Source organism: Symphodus melops (assembly GCF_947650265.1).
Source record: "Symphodus melops genome assembly, chromosome: 14".
NCBI lineage: Eukaryota > Metazoa > Chordata > Actinopteri > Labriformes > Labridae > Symphodus > Symphodus melops.
The window spans coordinates 13,649,168-13,673,456 of record NC_136704.1 but is presented as its reverse complement, the minus strand read 5'-3'; the positions used below and the strand labels follow the sequence as shown (position 1 = coordinate 13,673,456).

Below are 24,289 nucleotides of genomic sequence, written 5' to 3'. Positions count from 1 at the left end.
TCAAGCGAAGCGCCAAATGACCAAGGAAGTGCAAAGCTAGGACAAGATCTGAGGATATATCTCAGTGACAAGAAAGTGCGATCCAAGGGACAGACAAGTGACGGGAGGAGGCAGATAAATGGAAATCAGGCAAGGTAAGAGAGATGGATGAGCTGCGAAGAAGAGTGGGCAATGAGGGGGGATTTTATGGCTTTGTTATCAGGGAGGCCAGAGATGAAAAAAAAAAGGACTGAGAGGGAGTGATAGAGTTATGGTTAAAGAGGTGACACATAAGGAAAAAAGTGAAGAAGGAAGGAGGTACAGCCGAGGTAAAAACGTTGAGAAACTTGGGAGATTGAAATAAACCACTGGAGACGGGATTCCATTAAAGAAGAGTTAGACTGCAGGTGGGCTGAAAGTAAGAGTTGGAGTTTTAAGTAATGGAGGAAAGGAGAGAGGACCGGTCAGAATATATGGTAAATATATGAGGCCAATACATTTTTTTTTTTAAATAATATTCGCAGATCGTTCCGATGAATTTAAGTTCAGTTTTTAGTGCCAACAATGCAATGACACTACATTCGCATTAAAATTCAAGAGAAAACATTTTGACAGAACTTTTTTTTTTTTTCTTAAAGAATGAAAGGACAGGAGGTGGGTAAGAGAAAGATGGGGTTGAAGAGGATGGATGAAGTAGGTGTGTTAGGGATATGGGGTTACAAGAAGTAACGAAGGAGAGAGTCCACAGAGATGTAAAAGGGTTTAAAAGATTGTAGAAATGCTACAAACGTTTGTGAGAGGAATGAACTAAAAAAATGAGAGAAGAGCTGTGGACCAAATAGAAGATTGTATAGGGCAGAGGAGGAACAATGGATAATAATAAAAAAAAACAGTATAACCAGAAAAAAGTAAAGGGGTAATAGAAGGACTACATAAGTGAGATGGGAAAATGCTGACAAATGAGATAATAGAAGAGAAAACAGATGAGACGTTAGAAGGAAGGAGAAACAGCTTCACAAAGGTTATGAAGGTGCTGATGAGTGATATATTAAAAAAGAAGAACACAGGTTTAACAAAGGTGAAAGCCAGGGGGAGAGAGGAGGGAAACGGGAGGAGGTTGACTGAATGAAGTTGAGATGGCAGAGACAGGTGGTAGAGGGATGGGAGGTGAGAGAGTTAGACGGGAGGGATCATCTACAGACAAGGGAAGAAAGAAAGCAAAGGAGAAAGGGGAGGGGCAGCCAGGGGGAATGTCACTGCTCCCTCACCTGTCACATATACAGATGTTTGGGGAGGAAAGGAGGAGCAGGAGATAGATAGGGGAGATAAAAGGGGATCTGAGAAGGGCAAAGGAACCACCTCTGAGGACGAGATAAAACAAAAAAAAATACATGGAGAAAAGTGAGTTACACAGAGGAAGATCAGGAGCTCAGGACAAAGGTCAGGGTGAGAAGGAAGCATTAGAGCGAAATGACAGGAAAGGAGTGTGGCCGCCTTATTTGTTCTTCATCAAAACAGATGAAAATCCTGCTTTCGATGCAATTTATGGAATCATAAAAAGAGCATAAACACATTCAGTATGTCATGAATAAATATATTTGCCTGTCATATTATTTACAAAGAACCCACATTAATCCATGATGAACATTGCGCAAAACGATTATCAACATTACAGTAGCAAGGAAAAACTTCCTTATGAAGAGGTAGAAACCTCGAGGAAAACCAGACTCACAGGATTAAACAGCCATCCACCGAAACTGTGCTGCGCATCGAAAATGGTGATAGAAAAGACGTGAGTGAGTGGGCAGTTTTTCACACTGGGGAAATTCACGTTCATGAGACATCAGCCCCATTCTGCAATAGCTGCAAATCCATTGAGAAACTCCTCCTCTTGTACAGCTTCACTACAGTATGTAAATGCTTTTAAATTGTGGCCAGCGTGTGTGGTCATACTGGTGCTGGCATTTTTAAAAGGCAGCATGTTAGATTAATCTGCTACCTCAAAGCTACCCTGGTGAAACTGTCCTTGTGTGGTGCCCTTCATGGTGCTGGATAAATGGATTCACACAGAGAGGCTCTTCCTGAGATAAATGGAGCTCACTGAGGGAGGCCAACGAACGTTGTGCTACAAAGCCTTTGAATTGTAGCACAGGAGGCACAGGTGGTAGTAGAATCCCACCAATACCAGTGTTGATTATGGTCAACAGTGTTCTCATACAAAGGTGAAAGAGTGCACACTAACACATTTCGTTCCTGTATACCATGTCCAGTCTCATCAGTCCAGCAATAAGAAAATAAAGCAAACAAGAAGAAAAGGAGGAAGTGAACAACTGTGTGAAAGAGGAAAAAGAGACTCCTCAAACATAAAGGGGAATACCAGAGTTCTGAGAGGGAGTAATGAATGTGGGATTTTTGGACAAGTGGTAATAAGCCAGTGACAGCACGACGCACAAACAGTGAAAAAAAAAAGCAGAGCATCACACCAAAACAATGTCTCTCCTGTGTTTTACTGACAGTGTGAGTGGGTGCCATTCAAATTAAAATATATCAAATATATCCCTGCACATGAGGGTTTCAACACACTCGCGGCTCTAAAACATGTTAATTAATTAAGATGGGAAGTTGCTGAAACAAAGAATGCAAGGGGAAAACATCTGGTTAGCCCTCTGCTAGCACTTCATCTATCTGTCATGGAGCAAAGGGAGGAGAGGGAAATGGCAAACTGCCATTTTGGATGGATGACTAAAACAACTAGACGTCAAAAAATGTTTTGCCAGATAACATGAAGTGAGAGAAATGCATGAAAAGAGAAGAGGGATGTGGCTAATTGTGCATGAAGTCAGTGAAGAGTTGTACTGCCTTTCTGTGCTGTCTTTTTGTTTGAAAAGAGATGGTCACAGTAAAACTTTTAAGAACTTTCTGAAATTTGGGAAAGCATGCGTCTGAGTGAAAATTTGAGAGAGGGAAAATGGATAATGAGGTTTGGGAAGCAAAAAAAAAAAGGGGGACTAGCTAAGAAAATGGAGAGTAAGATTGATAATGTTAGTGTTGAAAAAGGAGGGTAAAATAAGATGGAGAGGGCGAAATGGGTGAGACAAGGATGTGATGGACGGCAGAGAGAGAGAAGACGGAGGAGAGGAGGGAAAAAGGATGAGAAGGAAAGAAAATGGAATGAAGATCAGTGGTCACATGTTTGTGATTAGGAGCCCAATATCATGCTTGGTCACATCTGCAGAAAATTGGGCACACCCATGCATGCTCGTTCAGAGCACACATCAGCTAACCAATTTCTGCACAAACTTTCATCTCAAATACTTTCAAATTCTCCAATGTGCTCGGCTATGCCCAAAAATGTTGTACGTTCCCAAGAATAAAGGCTACATCAAAACACTCCATTATCAACGTGCAATTCCATGTTGGCAGAATTATCTGTGGGAACAAGATAACTTGTGTGCACAACGTAAAATGTCCCTCTTTGGGAGTTCAGATGCTACTTGGAGCTTCAGAGTAACATTTGAACGTTATTTTTGCAAAACTGCTCTTAAATGAGGAAGAAAAAAACCTGAATGTGTGAATAGACTGACACTGTGTTTGGCTCTTTACCTGTTCCTGAATTTGCAATAACTGAAGATAAGTTTGCTTTCCTCTCATGACCTCTTCTTTACAAGCCATTGCATGATATATGCCCTTTTCAAATAAACACATAAATAACACAATGTGCATAAGCTGGTTCCCATTCATCCGACCATATAGGAAACACAGAAGTGGCCATTTGACATACAGTTACCCAAATTTAGCACACAATTACATACACTCATATATGGTTGGAGAACAGTGTGCATGGCAGTAGTCAACAGTACTAATGCTTTTTACTGGGGGCCTGGAGGCTGGCAGGTTATACAGCAGTCAGCCCTCCAGATACATCGTTAAAGCAACATCTTTCTCATGCACACACTCACGAGCAAAGAAATACATGTACAGTACATGCAAAAGCACACACCCTGACGCACATTTCAAATCTCTTACAGCTGTCAGCATTCACAATGCAGCCTAATGTGAGTGGTGTGTCCCATTGATTTTGTGCCTCCCCCTGCTCCACAGCTCCGGGAGATACGACTTGATTGGCTTATCAACGCACACTCATGCCACTGATGGCACATTTGGCTGCCAAATGCTACTGCTTGGAGGTACTCCTCCTTATAGTATGGTTGTGTGGGCATGGGGGGACTGTGTGTGTGTGTGTGTGTGTGTGTGTGTGTGTGTGTGTGTTGAGTGTGTGCACTTCCATGTGTCAGCTACTGTTTTTGTTTTCATGACTAAATGAACGAGTGGGGGGTTTAATCATGTTTTTAACACTCAAGGGTTTTGAAGATGCTTATGTGTATGTGAAAGTGAGGCTGTTGAAAGGGTGTACTTGTATTTTTCATGTGTCAGGAAGTAAGGTGTACATGTTCCATCAGCAGAAGTATTTCTAAATAAGCTGGAGGAATTTGTTGCCATTGAACATTTATAGAATACCATTGGAATTTGTGACTCAGATCTCACTGCATGTCTTTCATGATGACATTTAAAAGAGTAGAGTATTATTTGTGTGTATAGTATTTAAGTGTCTGTGCAGTTTTCATAAGTATAGTGTGGACTTGTGTTGCAAACCAAATTGCCCCTCAGAACAATACGATTTTCCAAATCAACATTGTTCCAGGTTTGATGTTGCTGTTCACTGTTTTTTTACATTGTCATCTTATCTTGCACACCTTTTACTCCCATCTTACACACATTGTCATCACTGCGTGCTTTGCTTGCTTGTTTGAATGTACATTATTTTTGCATGTCTGTTTTATGACTTACTAAAGTTTACGTTGTGTATACAGATGTGATTTCCAAACTTGTTAAAGGCAGACCAGATAATCCATTTTAAAGATCCCATATTCTGCTTTTCCTGGTTTTATATGCTCTGCCGTGAGTTTTCCGGGTGTCGTGAGTGTGTTTCGGCACCTCTATGTGCAAAAATTGAAATTGCGCGGAAACTCCTCCTCCCATTAGCAGTAGCAATAGCCGCATGCAGCGCTCGGTCCCTAGCCACCCTCGTGGAAAATGTACAGTATGTTGTGACATCACAAGACAAAGACGTCACTGATCCAAGCCCATTGGCTCGTTGAAGCAAGCTCAAGCTCCCCTCGGACTGACTTTAGCATTCTGCACATGCTAAAAGGGGAGGGACATATTCAAGAACAAAGCCAAATGACGAGAGAAACAGTTGCAGCTGTAACATGACAATCTACAGAAAAAATAAACAAAAAACTTCCGGAGGATGCCTGCACAACAACAACCTCCCGGGACATCTATCCTTAAAAGGAAGCATGTGAGGACAGAACACAAACTATGTAAAGTTTGTGTTTCTTTATATTATGTTGGACAGCCCTCTCCTCTCTCTCTCTGCATTCCTTCTAATGGTTTGATTAAGCACAGTAGATTGCCTTGCCTTTATTTGTCGGCTCTCAGCGCTGTTGTCTAAGCCGTAGTGTGACTATATTAGATGGTAACAAATTAATTATTAATTGTTTAAACCATATCTCTGTCCCTGCTGTGGACTGATGTGGAAATGAGCTCCGGTCTGAGTCACAGAGATAACGAGCGGAGCTGAAGGAGAGAAGGAAAGATAAGGTGGATCCATCGAAGAGGCGAAATTTAAGAGAGAGTATAAAGAAATAGAAAAGGAGGAGAACGGCTGTGACTCTCTGAGGACTTGGACGTTTACCTCCCAGTGTGTAATCTGTACAATCATTCATAAGAGTGTATGCACATGCAACTGAAATAGATATTTACTTTTCACTCTACAAGATGTCTGTATGCAAATCCAGTAATTTACAACAGTTTGCATAAATATGCTTTTTCAGGCCTATGTCTCTGTGTGTTTGTCCACATTGTCTGCTGTTGGGCTTCATCAGACTTCTCTGTGGAAAAGTAAGACAGAAAGACAGAAAGGACAGAGGAGGGGAAAATAGACACAAGGAGGAGTACCACATGAACAAGGAGGAGAGAAGAACAAATAGAAAGATACAATTTTTAGCATTATTTTTCCTTGCACCACATGATTACTATTCTTCTTTAAAGGCTGTCTCTCTGAAATACAGCTTATGTTAATCTTCTAATGTACTTCTAATCCTTTAAAATCCTGTTCATGTTTCTTTGTTGATTGTCGCTGACGTGGCCTTGAGTTTCTTATATTCTTGTCTTTAATACTTTATGTCTCACGTGAGCCACTTTGCAAAGTGCTTTTTAACAACAACAGAATTCAAATATAGTTTATCCTTGAATAAATTCAAATATCATTCATACACAAAAAATCCTTTTTTCTGAAAGGGTTCCACCTCCGAAATGAATTTCAAGATCATTGCAGAACGTTTTTCTTTCTTCTTTTTTTGCACAGATATACAGATATTTTGCAAAGATCACAGACTTTTAGTTTTCTTTTAAATGGTGTGTTGAACAGCTTTGGACAGGCATACTTTCCTGTTGTATTTACTGTAATTCATCATAAGGCCGGCCCTTTTGCAGTTATTTTCTTTCCCTGTATGGCTGCCTTTCCTTTACTCCTCTTTTACTTAGGTTGTACATTCAGTGATATTAGTTAAACTCCCGCAAGAATATTCTATGACCAGTCTTCCCAGTCTCTAAATTGTTCCTTGCATAAGCATGGGTTGGGTCAAAAATTTCATCTAATTTAGCTCCATTATATTTTCACACATTTCATTTGACATCTTGATGTGAAAATTGACAGAAAAAAGGATGTCATAACACAAAACCTTGAAAGTTTGGCTTTTTTGGACTGTTTTTTTTTCCCGAGTTGCGATAAGTGGATGTGGGTCACAAACGATTGCAACTTTCATTTCAACTTATCTTTAAACAAAACAGTAGTAAATCAGGCAGTTCTAAAACAATCAAAGAAAAAACAAAACATCAGATGGACTTAACAAATAGGCGGAAATAAAAAGCTTCTGCCAGAGTAAACAATTATTTCAAATCCTTAACTTGATGATTGCCTTTCCCGCAGCACAAAACCTTGAATATAAGCATAGACAGTGTCAATAAAAAAAACCTTCCATCTGGACAAATGACTTAAAGTAGCTAAAAAAAAAAAAGATCAAAAATGCTTACACTGTATGGCTTCGAAGGCCAATCTGACCTTGGGATAAACTCACAGTTCCAAGCACTCAAAGAATAAATCAAACAAAGCCACAACAGTATTTGTTTGAGACACTCAAAAGCAGCAAAAGTCACCTCGGAGAAATACAGAAATACATTTTCCTGTCACACAGTCATGAAGTTGTTCTCCTTCCTCTTTGTCATTCCGGTCTTTTCTCTCACTCAGACTCTCAAAAACACACTCTGTTCTCTCAGTACATTAGGTTTCACACAGGGAGAAATTGTGAATGGTCTGTCAGGTCAGGTAGAGGCAGTCAATAGCTCTCTGTCATACCTCGGCATGTGAGTGTGTGTGCTGTGTGGTGTCAGGTCGAGGAAGATAATCGTTTGTGCCTCTGTGCATGTGTGCAGTACACTGTGAGTGACGCTGTCTTGGTCTGTTGGGTTTTTAGTCATATGGCATAGAGTCACAGGTGGACTCCCAGGGGGGGAAAAAAATAACTTCACCAGGGCCTGATAATGTACTGTAGGTGTGTGCATGTGTGTCAAAAAAAAAAAAAAGAAGAAAAAAGGTCTGCTGCCTCGCTTCTGGCATGTAAGTAAGGTCCATATTTTACATCAGTGTTTATAAAATACACTGCACAAAAAAAGGTTTGGCAATGTGATTTTATCAAAAAATATTATTAACTCAATTCTTATCGGAGAAGTACTGCATTTTAAGGTCTAATGTTATAGCATGCCATTGTTATGGAAGAGTCAATGTTCAGAAATAAGTCTGGTTCATTTGACATTAGTGCTTCTACTGCTAGAAAAAAAAAAAAAAAAAAAAAAAAAAAAAAGGACACCCTATAAAGAATGTTCATGAGACATACATAGTTGTAAGCTCAACACAGAACTTTTCAATGCACAGGCCTCTTGTTTTAATTACTGCGATATGTGTTTTTATTGTATGTATTGCACAGTTCAAGTACTATATATCATAATATGATTATGCAAATGTAAGGCGTAAAAAAAAACCATGCAAAGACACAGAGCTAATCAAGGAATAGTAATGGGAGTTGACGGAGTGTTTTTTTTTTTAGATTATGAAGGTTGCTAAAGTGTGTATCCTCTAAACTGAATATACCCATTGGTATTTAAAGAGGTGCAGCACTAAAATGGACTTCTCCATAAACTGATGCCAACTAACTTCTAAAATCCAGAAGCAGGCACAGAGAGAGTTCAGGCATGATGAATGAATCTCTCGTTTGCTAGCTCAACAAGCTGACTCCACTTATCTAGCTTATAGCTTGTCTGCTCTGTCTCGCTCGCACATTCCAAACTATTAATCAAATACAAAAAACAGATGGAGGTCAGTAACAGGATTCTGCTCAAGGTAAGCCTATAGTTACAGGCAAACAGCTACAACATCAACAACAGGGATGTAATAGTGTTTATTGCTGCTGTAAAAACGCAACACTTTCAATTGGGATCATTTGCTTTGGGTTTTGAAGACAGCCTCTAGAGAACATATACGCAACTACAATTGTTTTACACTTCCGCATTGATTTCAGTTGTCAACACAACATGTTGCTTGGATATATTTGGAGGCTGTCACCCATCTTCAACTGATGAAACTAAAAGACAAAACAAAGAAAGAGAAAACTGATGACTTTATACAAGTGCAAATGTTAGCCTTTTCCCTGGAGAGAGAGAGAGGTGGCATGTAGTTTGAAGCATGACGGTATGATATGAGAGGAGGAACATGAATAAGGAAGGCTGGAAGAGTGAGATTGATAAGGTCAAATAAAATAAATACGTGAGGGAGAAGATGTGGTGACAGTAGAAGGAAAGAAATAACTGGGATGTGGAAAAATAGCAACCAAGAGATGTGTCAGCTGGCTGCCACCATGTGGGACCAGAGCCATGGATAGACAGGGTTTGGCCGGCATGTTCAAAAGGCTTCAAATCTCTGCCACGTCTCTGGAGCTGAAGGGAACTGGACACAGTTAGAGGAGACATTTATGACATCCTAAATGTCCATTGGCATTAAATCACAGATTTAGCCATGAAACTAAATGTTGCCGCAGGGTAAAGCATAGTGACACAAATATAGCCAGAGACAAAATCTTTCAATGATTTGCCATGGTGGATCAATGTTACAGTAGATTACTGTAAGTCATTTAACAGTCAACATCTGCACTGTAAAGGAACTTGCACCTTGAGCTCTTATCTCTCTCTCTCTCTCTCCGTGCATTTGCAATATATTACCGATTGTCTGTATCTCTAAATACTCACCACATCTTTACCTGGGAGCTCCTGAGCTCACTTAGGTTCCTTGGGATCGCTGGTGGGCTGCTTTGCGTGAACAACCAAGTCAGCCCTTACCCCTGTTCCCTATCCCTCTTCCTGCAGCTCGTCCCATCTCCCCTATCCCATGTTCAAGCCCGGTGTAATTTCAGTAGATGTCATGTTTCGTCATGAGCCTGGATTTGCCGAAGGTTTCTGCCTGTTAAAAGGCAGTTATTTCTTGCAATATAATAACACTTGGCAAGGTTGATTGATTTAAATATCATGTTATGTTGTTTGCTACATGTAATACACGTTTTGTTAACCATAATTCTAATGAATTATGTTGCTTACTGTATCTTCTTAACCATGAGGTCTGCAAGTCAGTTAGAATACTAAATGTCATATGCCAGAATATTATCAAGACTGAACACTGAGGTTTGGGGACTGTAGGACTTTTTCTGGCCTTAAGTCATGAACTCTGTAGAAGCTGTCAAAAGTGCCAACAGCTGCATGGAGACACAGTCTGACTCTACAAAAAACTGCCAGTGAGTGGGTGACTCTCTGTCTGTTTATGCTTCTCCCTGATGTGCCCAGGAGCACCCTTAGTCTTTCAACTATCAATTTCATCCACATTCCTGTTTTGGTCCATCTGGAGTAGACTGGAGCAGAGAGGGTCTTTCACCAAATTGAGTTTAGCCTCCTGCAGTGACCTAATGTTGTATGTAATATTTGTAAATCCATGGAGCCCACCTCCTTTATTTCTGTTTGATAATCTTCATTAGTCAAGAGGACGTTTTCGTCTGCAGGGGGAGACGGAGGTTAAACTTTTGCAGCTGATTTTGCTGGCAGAAGACAGATTTGGCACATCTCACGTTCATTCACATCCAAGCAATAATATTGGCCAACAAACCATTGACAGAAATAAAAGCTTGTATGTGAAATAACTTCCAAAAACATGAATAAAGAAAAATAAAGAAAAATACTGGAAGTTGCTCTTGTTTTTCACAGTGTCACAGTCAAAGAGTTCAACTTATTACTTATTATGGTTGTTGTTCTGCACACATGGGACTGAATGACGGCAGCCTGGTGGGCTTCACAGAGTGGTATAGAACACAAGTTAACAGATGTCTCAATGCACAAAGAAGGCCTCATTTAATTAGCAGTACAAGAGCATTTGGCAACGGGTGTCTCAAAAATAAAACAATAAAAGTGCAGAAAACATGTGCATGACTCGTTGTACGACATATTAGGGACCTTCAAGCAAGTTGGATGCTTTCAATATGTATCTGAAAATAATAAACTATTTACAGTACGTGTTCTTCAGTATCAGTGTGTTCCTGTTTTCATGGGTAGAAGGATGAAAATGTGTAACGTTAACTATGTTGGTGACATATTCAAACCAAGTGCAGGAAAGAATTCGAAATGTAAGTAAAACATTTTGCTCATGTTCACTGATATACACCTTAACACTTTATTTAATAATGTTCGAGGGTGTGATTGACATGAAACAGTTAAATATAGACGTGACTTTGTGTAAAACTCCACCGCACAAATCAAACCATCAGCCAAACATTGTTGTGTGGGTTAGTGAATGTGAAAAGTTACTCAAACACATCTTTGTATTCAACTATTCAAATTCAAGTCTGTAACCCCTACAGTCTCTGAACGCATCAACGCACAACTTACAAAGTAGCATGCAGCTCACTTCACCATCAAAGGATAAATAGACTGTAAGTAGAACATACCTGACATACTTTAAGGAAATATAAAACAGTGATGGAGCTTCTCTATGTTGTTGTCCATGCCTCAAGACACAGAAAAATGTCAAAACAAGACCAACAGAAATTATGGGTTATTTTTATTCCTTTTCTCTCAGAGTTAAGTTTTTGTTTTTTTCTGACTCTGAATTTTGTTTTAACTGTTAATAAAAATTAAAAAAAATAATCTAAAGGACCAGTGTTTAAGATCAATTGTTTTTTTCTTTTTTGAGAATTTTTGTTTTGCCTTTTTGCATTTATCGGGGGGATAGGACAGTCGGGAATCAGTGAGAGAGATAGGAGGAAATGACGTGCGAAAGGAGCCACATTTCAACCTAGGGACTACAGCCTCCATGTGTGGGTCACCTGTACTAACCACTGTGCCACCAGCACCACGTTTAGGATTAATTAAGGAATTGATTGTCCATAGGCAAGTACAGCATGAAGAAATATGAGAATAAGGGATGCCCAATTAAGGTTTAAGGTTCATCATTATCATCATTATGTGGGCTCAACTAGCATGAACATTTTAGACTGTAATGTAGATCAGGCCAAAAGATCGGAAGTAGTTTGAAAATATGTTCATTTATTACAGAGCATCATTTTCTTTGTACTGGGATATGACGTGTTCGTATTTGTAACCTCCATGTTACATCCACAGAGGTTGGTAGTCCTGTTTTATGATGTCCCCTGATAGCTACAGAAGTTAATGAATAATCTATGAATGGCTCTGGAGAGATAATTTCCCATTCTTCTCAAGAATATACCATATTGTGAAAATGCAGGTCTAACAACATATCTGTGAAAAATAAATTTCAAAAATGTTGCAATTGTTGTTACATTATATCATAATCGAAAATATTTCTTTAATCCACCCTTTTTTTGTTCGATATTGCACATCCTGTATTACTATAACTTAGTTTTAATGTACATGTTTAGACTATAAATGCTCTTTGCTTGGAAAACCCACACCCTGTTTAATGAAATAGTTAATGGCAATGCAGGGAGTAACAGTCGTCTAGACCACAGTCTTAAATCCAGTTGAAGATAAACTCCCACATCACCCCAGTGAGATTTAAAATGAACCATTAAATAAGGTATCAGCTTGTCGGCATGCCATAAATATCGGAAAAATAAAAACCCCTCAGGAATAGATAGAACAAGTGCCTTTCCTTCACTATTATAAATGTATTCGACACTGGATAAGGTTTCCTGTGGGGAAAACTTTCTGTGCTCTTCCTCAAATAGAATCTTCAGTCTAAGGTTCATTGTTGGTCTCTAAATGAGTTTTTCTTTTTTTTTCAGCCGAGCTCTGAGAGTAATATGAGTTTCTTCCACCCAAAATCTCTCTGCGTGTTTAGAAATGTATAAAGTGTGAGTCTGGAATCTCTCTCCTTTTGCCTCGGTTTGAGCTACCTTGTTATGTTATTCTCTAGCTTTTTATTAAACATCCTTTTTCATCTTTTTATGTTTTCTCCTATTATGTGGGTCTTTGAATGTCTGTTTTGTTGGTTTGTATAAGACGGGGTTTATTTTAGAATGTAATTTCCAATTTTACTTCCTCATTGGGAGATATGTTATTCAAACAGCACCATTTTTTTTGTCATACTGCTTATTTAGTCGACACTTTCAGTCTGCCTTATTTCTCATTCAAACACCTCATCCTCTGCTGTTTCCTTACCCACTATCCAACTACCCACAGCCACCCACAGGCATGCCATCTTTTTGGTAGAGCTGTTAATCCAATGTTTTTGGTCTGGGTTCATTTTTCATCTCTTGTAAGCCTTGCCAAACAATTTTTTGCCCACAGATCGGTTGCCCAGTGCCAATGTGAGCACAGACCATGCAAATAATGAAATGTTTTGGATGGATCTACCAGGTTTGAAGACACAAAAGAAAACCACACATGTCCTGTTCGGTTTTTTTTTTGGAATGCATCTGTCAACATTTGTATCTGCCGACAATCCTTTTCAATGTGGCATCACTTTCAACATTCTGGGGGTATACAAAACTGGTATTGTTAGTTAGTCATTCCCAGTTCATCATTCAAGCAGCCATGAACACACCACGTCACTGAACAGACAAGCAGTGCCACCTGGCCACAGCCTTCAGGTCGGTAGCAAGCTATCAGATGTTGCACGTGAACTTGATGTTTCTCAAAGTGTCATCAGCAGACGTGCAGCAAGACACAGAAATAGTGGCAGTGTTCACGACAGACCCGCAGGAGTAGAGCCCCATGAGTGATGTACCGCAATGATGACCAGTACCTATGAACCATCGCACTCAAACACAGTTATGCTACTGCCATACAGCTGCAGGCCTTTTTACCAGAAGTGAGGGGTACGAGGGTTTCCAGACAAACCGTTTGCAACTGAGTTCACCGCTTTGGCTTGAATGCCAGATGACTGTTGCAAGCGACTCCACTGATACCAAGACACCACCACGCAGTGGGCACAAGACCATATAACCTGGACAATGCAGCAGTGGTCTACCATCCTGTTCACCGATGAGTGTCTGGTCACCTTGCACAGAAATGATGGTTGTCAGCATTGGCAAGGTGAGCGAAACACCGAGGTCAACTTGGTCCCCAGGCTTCACTTTGGTGGAGGAGGTGCAACAGTCAGGCATCACCAGTCAGCACGAAACAGATTTGTTGATTGTACATGGCTCAGTCACTGCACATTCTTACTCCAGAGACATTGTAGAACCCATCATCATCCCCCAAATCAGCCAGCACACCCCCAACTTTCTGTTCATCGATGATAATGCTCCACCACATCATGCCAGAATAGTCACAGTTCAACTTCAGGAAGTCAGAGTGCCTCATATGGAATGGCCAGCAATGTCCCCTGACCTGAACCCTATAAAGCATGTCTGGGACCAGAACTTGTAGAGAGTGGAACCCAGTGCCTCAGAACATAATCATGAGGCTAGTTAGGAGGATCAGACGTCACTGTCAAGCTGTCATTGTGGCAAATGGTAGAAACACCGCTACTGAATGTCATTTTTTGTTATTTGGGACTTTCTTTGTTATTGTCTAAATTGTTGGGGTAATAAATAGTTCAAATGAAAACGTTGCTTCTTCTCATTCATTCAAAGTTATATCAAATGGAACTATTACTTACTTAAAATCCAGACCAAACAGGTAAAGCACTTATGTAAATAACAATATTCCTAACTTGTTGTTAGTGGTGTATATATCACCATACAATCATTTAGATATACATTGTTTTCAGATTCAAGTTAATGTAAGTCACATCATATATTTTAGACACGTTTCTTCTGGCTTAAAGGGATTGTTAGCAGGAGACAGTCAGGAAAATCCATCCTGTTGTTTGAATCAAACAAGGTTATGCAAAAACTTCACAATGTCAGTCCGTTCGTGGATAACAGAATTTCCTGTACGCTGTCTAAACAAGGTTTTTAAGAATTATGTTTTTAGCTCCTCCTATGCTTCTCTGAGAGGGAGAGGCTTTCAAATCGTCTATCAATTTCTTTGATCCTCACTGACAGCAAGCAAGGAGGGTTAATTCACAGTCTGTTTTTCTCAGTATGGTTTAGGAGTGTTGTTGAAGTTTTCTGACATCTGTTTTCCAACTTACAAATGTAGAATTTTTGCTTTCAAAACACTAACTGAGAGATCCGTTCAGGTCATAAATGAGGATGCAGAATATCGCTACAAAAGATGCATATCTATACAGTCAGATAATAGAACCTCTGCTGTGCTAAACCCCTGCAATGGCTGAAGTTTGCTAACAGGAATTTAGCATTATTCTTTGTTTCAGTTATACCTGGCAGTTTTATACAGTATTTAGCATTCCTCCTGGTCGAGCAATCCAAAAAGAGGCTTATGAGGGGAAGCTTGTGCTGTGATAATACAGTGCGAACTGTGTTTGCTTATGTATTATCTGACGTTTCTGAAGCAGATATGTTAACAATATCCACTGATCTCAGATGACATTTTAACTTTGCTGCTAATGGAGAGGATTAGCATCTGGCTACATTTGTTTCTAAAACACAGCAGAGTGAAAGCGGCAAGAAAAAGCTCTTTTTGTTTTCATACTTATCTTCCCCTCTGATTTAACGTTTTCTTCTTCCATTCTTATATTCTAGACAATGATCAATATCTATCCTTTTACCATCCCTATGCTTCCCTCTTTCCTCTTTGTTCCTCACACTCACCTGCCCTGCCCTCCTGCCTGCCATCAATAGCAAATTCTCCCTCTCCATGTCTGCCTCTCTCAGATTTTCCATTTTAGTGTTATTATGTTCTGAAGCAGGATATGGTGGAAATGGATCTGTTCTGAAGCCCACCGAAGAGGAAGGGAAATGAAGACATGGTCAGTGGAGGAGACACAAATGTGTTCGGAATGAAAGTAGCGGAACGAATGACAAAAAAAGGAAGCGGTCTGTGAGAGAAAAAAAGATAAAAGACAGAAAGAGATTTGTGTATGAATAGAGAATAAACTATCATTGAGTAAGGGGAAAATTAAGATATTAAAACATAATGCTAATTCCAGAGACATTAATTTTCAATGACTAACTGAAACTCTCAAGTGAAGACATACAGTATAAGCAACAAAGCCTGAAGAACTGTTCTATCGTTCATCAATTTTCTTCTCATAGAGTTTCATCAGAGAAGGCAACATTGGAATTTCCATACAGCCAGAAAACTCAGTCTGATTTGCCAAAGGTTTGTGAGTCTTAAAACGTGTGCAATCTTGATAGCACCAGCTAAAAAATGTGTTACAGCATCTGATCTACTCAAGGCATGCAAGGGAGGATTGTGTCTTTCATATGAGCAAAACAACACATATTGTCTATTTAGTATATTTGCCTTAATGAATATGTAATATGGGTTGTTTTTGTCCGAGAATGAAAATTACTGGGGGAAGAAAATGTAAAGAAGTTAGGACACATTGTGATTTACCAAGCCTGGCAAAAATTGCAGTGATTTGACAGTGTCTTTATTTACCTTTGAAAGGAGCATGCTAGGAGCCCAGTGCTGTGCATATGAAACAGGTGGTAGTTAGGAGGTGACATGGGCACAATAAAATAAGGTATAAAGATCATGTTTTTCCCCCAACAAGAAAGGTTGTCTGCTGTAACTCGAAAATACTGTTTGCTCATTTGCCTCTCCCACTAATACTTATGTTGCACTTGCAGTCGTCTTGCTTTCGGTCCAAATGCTCTGTGAAGTAAACCAGTCGAATACTCAAAAGCCTGACTTAAATACTACCGCCTCCACAAGGATTGCACCTGTTATCCTTAAAGCAAATTTTCTGAGATCACCTACGAAACGCCCAACAACCAAACGTGCAATTTTTTGGAGTGAAGACGCTATTTAGCATTCTTTAACTGGGATCTTAGTAAATGAGGCCCTAAGACTGCTATGTGAGTGCAGAGGCGTAAAAAACGTTGATGAGATCCCTTGAAGCCAACACAGCAGGAGTAATTTTCCACATGACAGCAGGATGCAGTAGAAGGTGTTGTTTACCTTGATGACATTGAGGTTTGATGTTCCCTCAGACTGCTGAAAGCATCTGTCACCTGCACATTTTTCTTTTATCTAAATGCCCTGAGGATTTGTACTCTTTTGTTGTTCCTGTATTAAAACATCTATCACTGTAAAAGCACAGAAAAAAGTTGTCATAGTATTTTTCAGTTTTTACCAGATTAGTCCCACTGAGATGTGAGGTAACAAAACAACTTCATTTTTGGAGGGAGCCCTGGCTAAGATAAAGAGGCAACACAAACAAAGAAAATACAGTATAACCAAGCAGCAACATTTGGGGCAGAAAAGTTAGGCCAAGGTTATTCAAAAAACTGCTGTTCCTAGAATTGCCACTTGACGTGTCACCAGGTTAAGTCAACCCCCACATATTAAAATGACTTTACATGAGAATTACAATGAAATTGTAATCAAATTTTGTCTACAGCCACAAATAGTCTTCTTTTTGAGAACACATAGTGGTTGGGTGTAAAGCTTTGATATTTTGCAAAAGCCAACATTTCATACCTATCAAGCATCCCTCTCTTGTCCAAACATGGTCACATCTTGCTCCGAAAAAAACAAGAGCCAAACTGCTCAAATAGTAGTTGAAAAGGTAAAAGTAATGGATAACACCACAGTAGCTTTGTCTTCGAAAAACACCTGCAACATCATCTCTCAAATTATAAGCCTGAAAGAAAAAACGGAGGTATCTTAGGATATGCAGAGGAGTTTATCAAACAAAGTTGACTCAGAAGAATTATTCTCTAAAAACGTTAGAAGCATTCAGTTCTACAGTTATGAGCGCTAAAAGGATGGCTATTTTGGGAAGTATTTATCAGCTTTACATCCGTAGTCTTTATTATGACTTCAGACGTGCCACACAGGAAGAGATCTGTTAGTTGAAAGCAAAACTTCAGACTACACTTTATCTGATGGCATTATGGGCAACACTGACAAAAACTGCAAGCCACCCACACTTGTGGAAGCATTCCGTTTACAGTCATCCAACTCTACTGGGCTCAGAGAAGGTCACAGGTTGGCGCTGTTTGATGGCAGGATTTATGGGTGTGTTTCGTTATCCCATGCTGTGAGGTTTCATCGGGCAAGCATGCCTGCATTACAAGATTAAGGCCCGCCATGGTGGCACTAAATTGCAGGCCAGCACTGTGAATGCAAATATGTAAGTTGATCATATGTAGAGGATACAAAGAAACCCACACACACACACACTAATAACAAAACCACTGTAAACAAGAATGGCCATGACAAGAGCAATGCAGAGAAATTTTGTACCAAAGGAGAGAAAATAAATGTATGAAAGAAGATGAAAGAAATAGGAACAATGAAGCAAGAAAAATACTCAAATACTTTTACGCTTTTTTTTCCCCTTCTTTAATTCAAAGTACTTCCAAAGTACCTTCTCTGTGGCTAGAAGCCAGTTGTTCTGGTAGCAGATAGAAGAAACAATAGATGAAGTGAAAGGCAAGAACTGGAAACCTAGCTGTCACTAAGGCGGCAAAAAAATTCAGATTACATAATTTACATCTTAAGCAATACTACATTTCTGTTGGGCAGTGGGCCCATCAGAGAATAAACCTTCATAGAGGCAAATAAGGTGGTGAACAAACACATCTGGAATGACCCACACAAGCACAACAATGGACATCATGTTCCACACACAGGAATGTAAGCCTATTGGCTTTAAAGTGTTTTGCAGAGACATTAAAAAAAAGAAAAGAAAAAAAAAAACCAACTATTTTTGTTCAAACTTCTTTGGTAAATAAAGATGATTAATTCAGAAAGACCACACCAAGGGGGAACAAAAGTGAAGAGTAGTTTGTCTCACTGCTCATTAGCTGTGCAACCATGCAATCTGCAAAACACATACCATGAAATGGAAAAAGAGTTTTGAGTTGAGGCTTTGAAAAATGGGACTTAATTATTAAAAAGAAGCACATTTAGTCAGTCTCGCTAGTTCCTCTATGAATAAAGGAACTTACTGTATGTCTCAATGATACTTTTCTTTTTAATGCAAACAAACAACTATGTTCAAAGTGTACTATTATTCTTCTTGTGTTGCTACTCTGTCTTTTTGTCTCAGGTTTTTTTGAATTAGTACCGTGTCCTGAGATATTCTCCCTTTCATGTGAAATTAATCCCACAACAAAACAAACAGCAATTTCTTGTTGTAGGCTTGTAATGATGGCTTTTGAGGGTTGGAGTTAATGGTCTCAACTTCACTGAGCAAGCAGGACATGACCATTTGAGTTACAGTAACCTTCTGCACGTTTAAAAGTAATTACCAAAATGGAAGAAATGCACTCAATGTCCACACTAATAAAAAGCAGTATGCTAACTTCATCTTGTCTTTTTACGATCCTTTTTGTGTTAAAATCTTTTTCTCTATTTCCACTGGCATTACTGCAGTATGACAAACATTCTATTTTAAATCTTCACTGGGCCAGTCAGCTGGTTTAACACCATAACACTGAAATATCGCCTGAAGAACGTCATTCATGTCGGCCACCTCGGATGTACAAGTACTGTGCATATTAGTTAGTAATGTGTAATGTGTGTGTAGAAGTATGTTGATCCTTGTCATAAAACATCCATCACGGTAGTAGCCATCATTGAGACTTCACACTCATTCTGCAGAGAGGGAACGAGGGAGAACATTTGGAACGTGCGCTGACTTCACTTTAAAAAAGACCAGAGGGTAAAAAAAATCTCTTTATATGGACTATGTACTGTACATGTTTTAGGCTTGGGTGTTTTCCACAACCACATGACACAATACATGATGACACGATACAGAGGCCACGATATGTATCTCGATGCACGTTAGTTTTGGATCATGAATATGTCCTACAAAGAATTCCCTTTAACAGCTGTTTTTGTTGTTGTTGAGAATAACAGCAGATGCATAGATTTAAGGATCCTATAACTTAAAACTCATAAATTTTAATCCTTAGAGATCCTAAAAGTTTTTTTGTAACGTGTAATATTCTGGTTTCACTTGATTTTGAGTCATTTGAATTTGCAAGAATCTCATTTTGATTTACATCTGTAAATTAATGAAGCAGTGTAGACACTGTGCTAACTGAATGAGTGGAGTTACACAGCTCACTAAGCAGCTGTCTGAAGCCTTCCTTATCTAACATGCTAAAAATGTCTTCACAAAATACAGCAGAGAAGTGTTTTTGTCATCTTTTGAGCTCATTTACAAGTTAAGTGACTATGAAAGCGTAGTTTGGTGCTAGCACGGATGACACACACTGACGGTGTGTACCGAGCCTAGCCGTTGTTGCTAACTTCTTGTCACGGACATTGCTACTGTTGCTGCTTTGTTTTGTGTTTTTTTTGTGTGTGTGTGTATCTTGGCTGACTCATGTCTGGTGATTTAATTGCTTACAGTTTAGCTCACAGAGTTTCTCATCCATCCTTCTGTGTTTACTGTCCTCTATTGGCTTTAATGGGAGCTGCATGATGGCCTTCACAGCTTCGCGGCTGTATCAATACTGTAAAATCTGCATTGATACACGTATTGGCAAGGAGCGTGTGATGATATATTACCATATCGATTTTTTGAGCACAGGCCTAACATGTACTATGAATTTTATTGATACTTGTCATTGGTACAAAATCTAAAATTCAGGAGCTGAAGGGAATGTTTCAGTAGCAGGAACAAAGACGTTTTTTTTTTAAACTAGCTGATTAACACTTGCTGCTCTTAAAAAAGTAATTTAAACCTATACAGCATCATGAAATAAAACAATTAAGCTCTTAATCTTGATCAGACAAGCAGCTGTGATGAGAATCTGTGCAATGAAAAAGAGTCCATTGATTGGGTAAGAATCAACATTTTTGTTCTCTGTTTGATAAAGAGAAAATGATCAATGACTATTTAAGGAGTGACATCAGAACTCCTTTCACTTCTAATCAGCTAAACATGATAACACAGATCCAGTCAGTGTCGGCTGAATAGTTTCCCTGCGTGGAGAGTTAGGTTAATCAGACGCCTAATTAGCAGAGATAGAAAGGCACTGTCTAAGGCAGAGATAAACAAAAAATAATTATACAATGGTAATTTAAAAGTTCAGGTCTGAAGAGAGATTATGTTGTGTGCAGAAAGAAAAGCTGTTATTTATTTGAACCTGGCTCAGTGAGGACATAAAATAAGTTAAGGACAAGTGTCTGGAAACTCAAACAAAACATTTGTCTTGACACAAAACACAATCTCTATTAGCAGCCACCCTGAACCAATCTCTACTAACCACACAATACCACAGGTACAAGATTTACCTGGTCTTTAGAGAAAGGGAGAACCAAATAACAAAAATAAAATAATAAAAAAAATCTCATGAAAATGATCTGAATATTTTTCCCCAATAATAATAAATTAAAAAAAAATGTTGAAACTGGGAGCCTTCACCCCAATTTCCATTGTTTTATTTTGAAATTTGCCCGATGCTCTGTGCAAGTCCTTGTCTGACATCCTATTCTAATTGTTCTATTCTGTCCGGCTTTCCACATGCCAGCAGTGTGCTTTGTCAAAAATAGACTCGCAGCTTGTATGAAACGGAGTGGCCGGTATTTGGCGTTGCTGGCACGCTCAGAAGATCACACCGCCCACCGTGGAAACAAAATCATTGACAGAGAGTGACAGTGAACAATGGACCGTGGCGTATAAGGAAGTATAAGGAAATAGGGTTAAACTCCTCCTTTTTTACACTCATTAAGTTTTAGATTGTTTAAGTGAGCAGACCTTTCTTTTACCTCTAACAAACTGTGTTTATTTTGCACACAGAAGTGAACAACCATTGTAGTGCTGAAAACCCATGCTGCGATACTGTACTTGAAGTTACCTCGCATGTGCTGGACAGAGAGATACATGCGTTGCCGACTTTTTGTGCTATAACAATTTTGATGTCATGAAAGATATCCCACTTTGAGATATCTGTTTTGATTTCAGGGCATCACACAGCTGAGTTGGTCTATTTAGAGAGCGTGAGGCCACTTGTAGCCTTAAAGAGCACAGGATTCTCCCACGCTTGCTGTTGAGCTGACGCTGGAGCAGATTGTTTATGACAGCTCTCCTGCTGTAAACACCAGACTGTGTGCGCTGCAGGACGGCTTCTTTTACTGCAGCTCATCAGCAGGATGAGCTGCAACACATAAACAGGCTCACCAATGAAAAATTCAGAGATCAAAGCGTACACATTTTCACCCACACAAGTTGTGTACATGTACATGGAGAATAGAATACAAATACCCTCTCACCCATGCTGCTGTAGCCATCAAAGGCATGCTTTGTTTTTGTTTTTTTTGTCAACTAATATTAGTGCCTGCTCGGCTCCAGAGATAAATTGATTGTTTGTTTGTTTTAATTCAGCATTTTTAGACTCCTATAAACACAGCACTTGAAGAAAGGATGCTCAATTGATGACACAGTTTATCTTCACTTCTGATAAAAAAAGAGAGATGTTGGTGAGGGTTTATAGAGGGGGCAGTTGCATTATGGGATGTATATGAACATACAAAGTGTTGCAGGACAGGGTGCATTGTTGGTTTAGTTCAGTGGTTTCCAAAGTGGAACAATTCTAAACAATACACTACTGTTGTGTGTTGACTCTCTATGTGAAGCCCTGTCTGTGTCCACCAAGCGTTTTGTTTTTGTTTTGTTTTTTTCTGGGCAGCAAAGAGCTGTCTGTGCGTTTGGGAGTGTGTGCATGAAGTCTTTGTTCACTGAGAAGAAAAGCATTGCACGTCCGTCCTGTCTCTATGATAGCAGTTTGTTGACGATGGCCACTGTATAACCTACACGGCTCTGTTACCTTTTAACTGCATGTTTTATATTTGAAATAGTTTTTTGCCCCAGCAGACACGGGGCAAAGAGGATGCGAGTACAAGATATGATCCATCGGAGGCTAAAACGCAGCGAATAACATTTTGCGAAAAGCACTGGTAACGTCACCAGCACCTTTCTGAAAAGATGTTCAACTTGAGCGCTTAGAGAGGCCGAACAAAAACAGCTGAGCGCTTGTTGAAAAGACGCTGGACACTACGTTTTTAATCCAGGCAGCCACTTTCTGCTGCAAACGCCTTTTGTCCATTGAAAACAACTGGAAAAAAAATGCTGACATAGTACCTAATGTTGAATCTTAAAAAGTGTTAATTTTTTGTGAGGGTGACTGATCTGTCTGTCTGTCTGGCTTTTGCTTATGTTGATGTTGTACTGCTTATTTTGTCATGTTTTGTTCTGGGTTTGTGTGTGTTGATCTTGCAGGTACTGTATCTGTGTGAAGCGTGCCTGCGGGAGTGACTTACACATTTCAACATGGGTTTTAGTGTGGCCCTTGATAGTTACTGAGTTATCCATTGTTAAATACGTTTAGAGGTAGCCGTAACAGTTAAGTACTTGAATGATCATCTCCTAAAATGAATTATTTACCAGACTAGATGTCATGTTCTTGACGAGAGACAGACTATAGGTTGGAGGTTTCTCTTCCTACAGATCTAGTGTCTAGAGGAGTGGATGGAAGGAAGCTGCCTCAATAGAAGAAAGAAAACAACACATCCGAAAATGCATAGTTTTGTTAGATAATCTGTGTCTAGAGTATAAAAGGGTTCAGGGAAAAAAAGTCTGGATTCAGACTTTACGAACTGATCCAGCATCTGTCTGTTTATCAAGGACAGGTAGTGCTCGAACCCAGAGACTCTGTAACTTCCATTCTTGATTCATCTGCTCACCTGAAAGAGATGACTCCAGTCATTCCTCTCATCCCACCCAAAAAAATGCGTGGAGAAATCAGAGTCAGATTTCTTTTTACAACATTTTGGAAAAGGATAAAATAAGTGACTTTTATCCAACACTAGCAAAATTTATAGTAAATAACTTTGTGTGCTATTAATAAACAGTAACTATAATTTGATCAACAACAAAAGTTTGGGGTTAGAAGAAGCCTGATTATTCCTCTTCATATCCGCTAAAATATATATTTACATGCACTCACTCGCATAATCTCTTCTAAAATTTGCAATGAACAACAATTAAACTTGGATGTGAACAGAGAACGAACAAAAGCACTTTGTCTCAGATTGTTTTGGTCATTAGCCAGAAGTCTCTCCCACATTATGCACCTCTTACTTTAGATAATATATTGTTTCCCACCCCTATGGACGTGTAGTGCATTATGCTAATATTGCCCTGATATTAAAGGCAGGGTAGGTCTTTTTCAAAAACTGGCATGATTTTGAAAGTAGCTCAAGTTCTCACCGTTCTCCGTATTCACTCACCCCCTCCCCTCTATGCTCTCTCAAAAGCCACGGCCCTCACATACATGAACTCGCGCCATTGATCCAGATGCGGATTTCAGCTCATGCTTTGAGTGTGGGCTTTGCATGCATGTAGTAGAGAGGCTTGACTGGTTTATAGAACGTGCACTGAGTGCCAAACAATGGTCAAAGTTTTTACGCGTTTACATCTACTACAGATGATGGATTTATTTTCATTTCTTTTTCAGATCACATTTATTATTAATTACTGTCAGGACATAAAGACCATTTCAACCAGCATCTTAAAAAAATGCATCTGGAGGAAATTACCTACCCTGCCTTTAATGTGCTTTAATTGTTTACTCGT

At 39.3% G+C, this 24,289-nt stretch overlaps 1 long non-coding RNA gene across 2 annotated transcripts in view; it reads right to left on the bottom strand.

Moving 5' to 3' along the window:
- The window catches only part of LOC306835022, a 98,821-nt gene that overhangs the window by 23,505 nt on the left and 51,027 nt on the right, over positions 1 to 24,289 (bottom strand). The gene's annotated exons all lie outside the window — the stretch shown is intronic.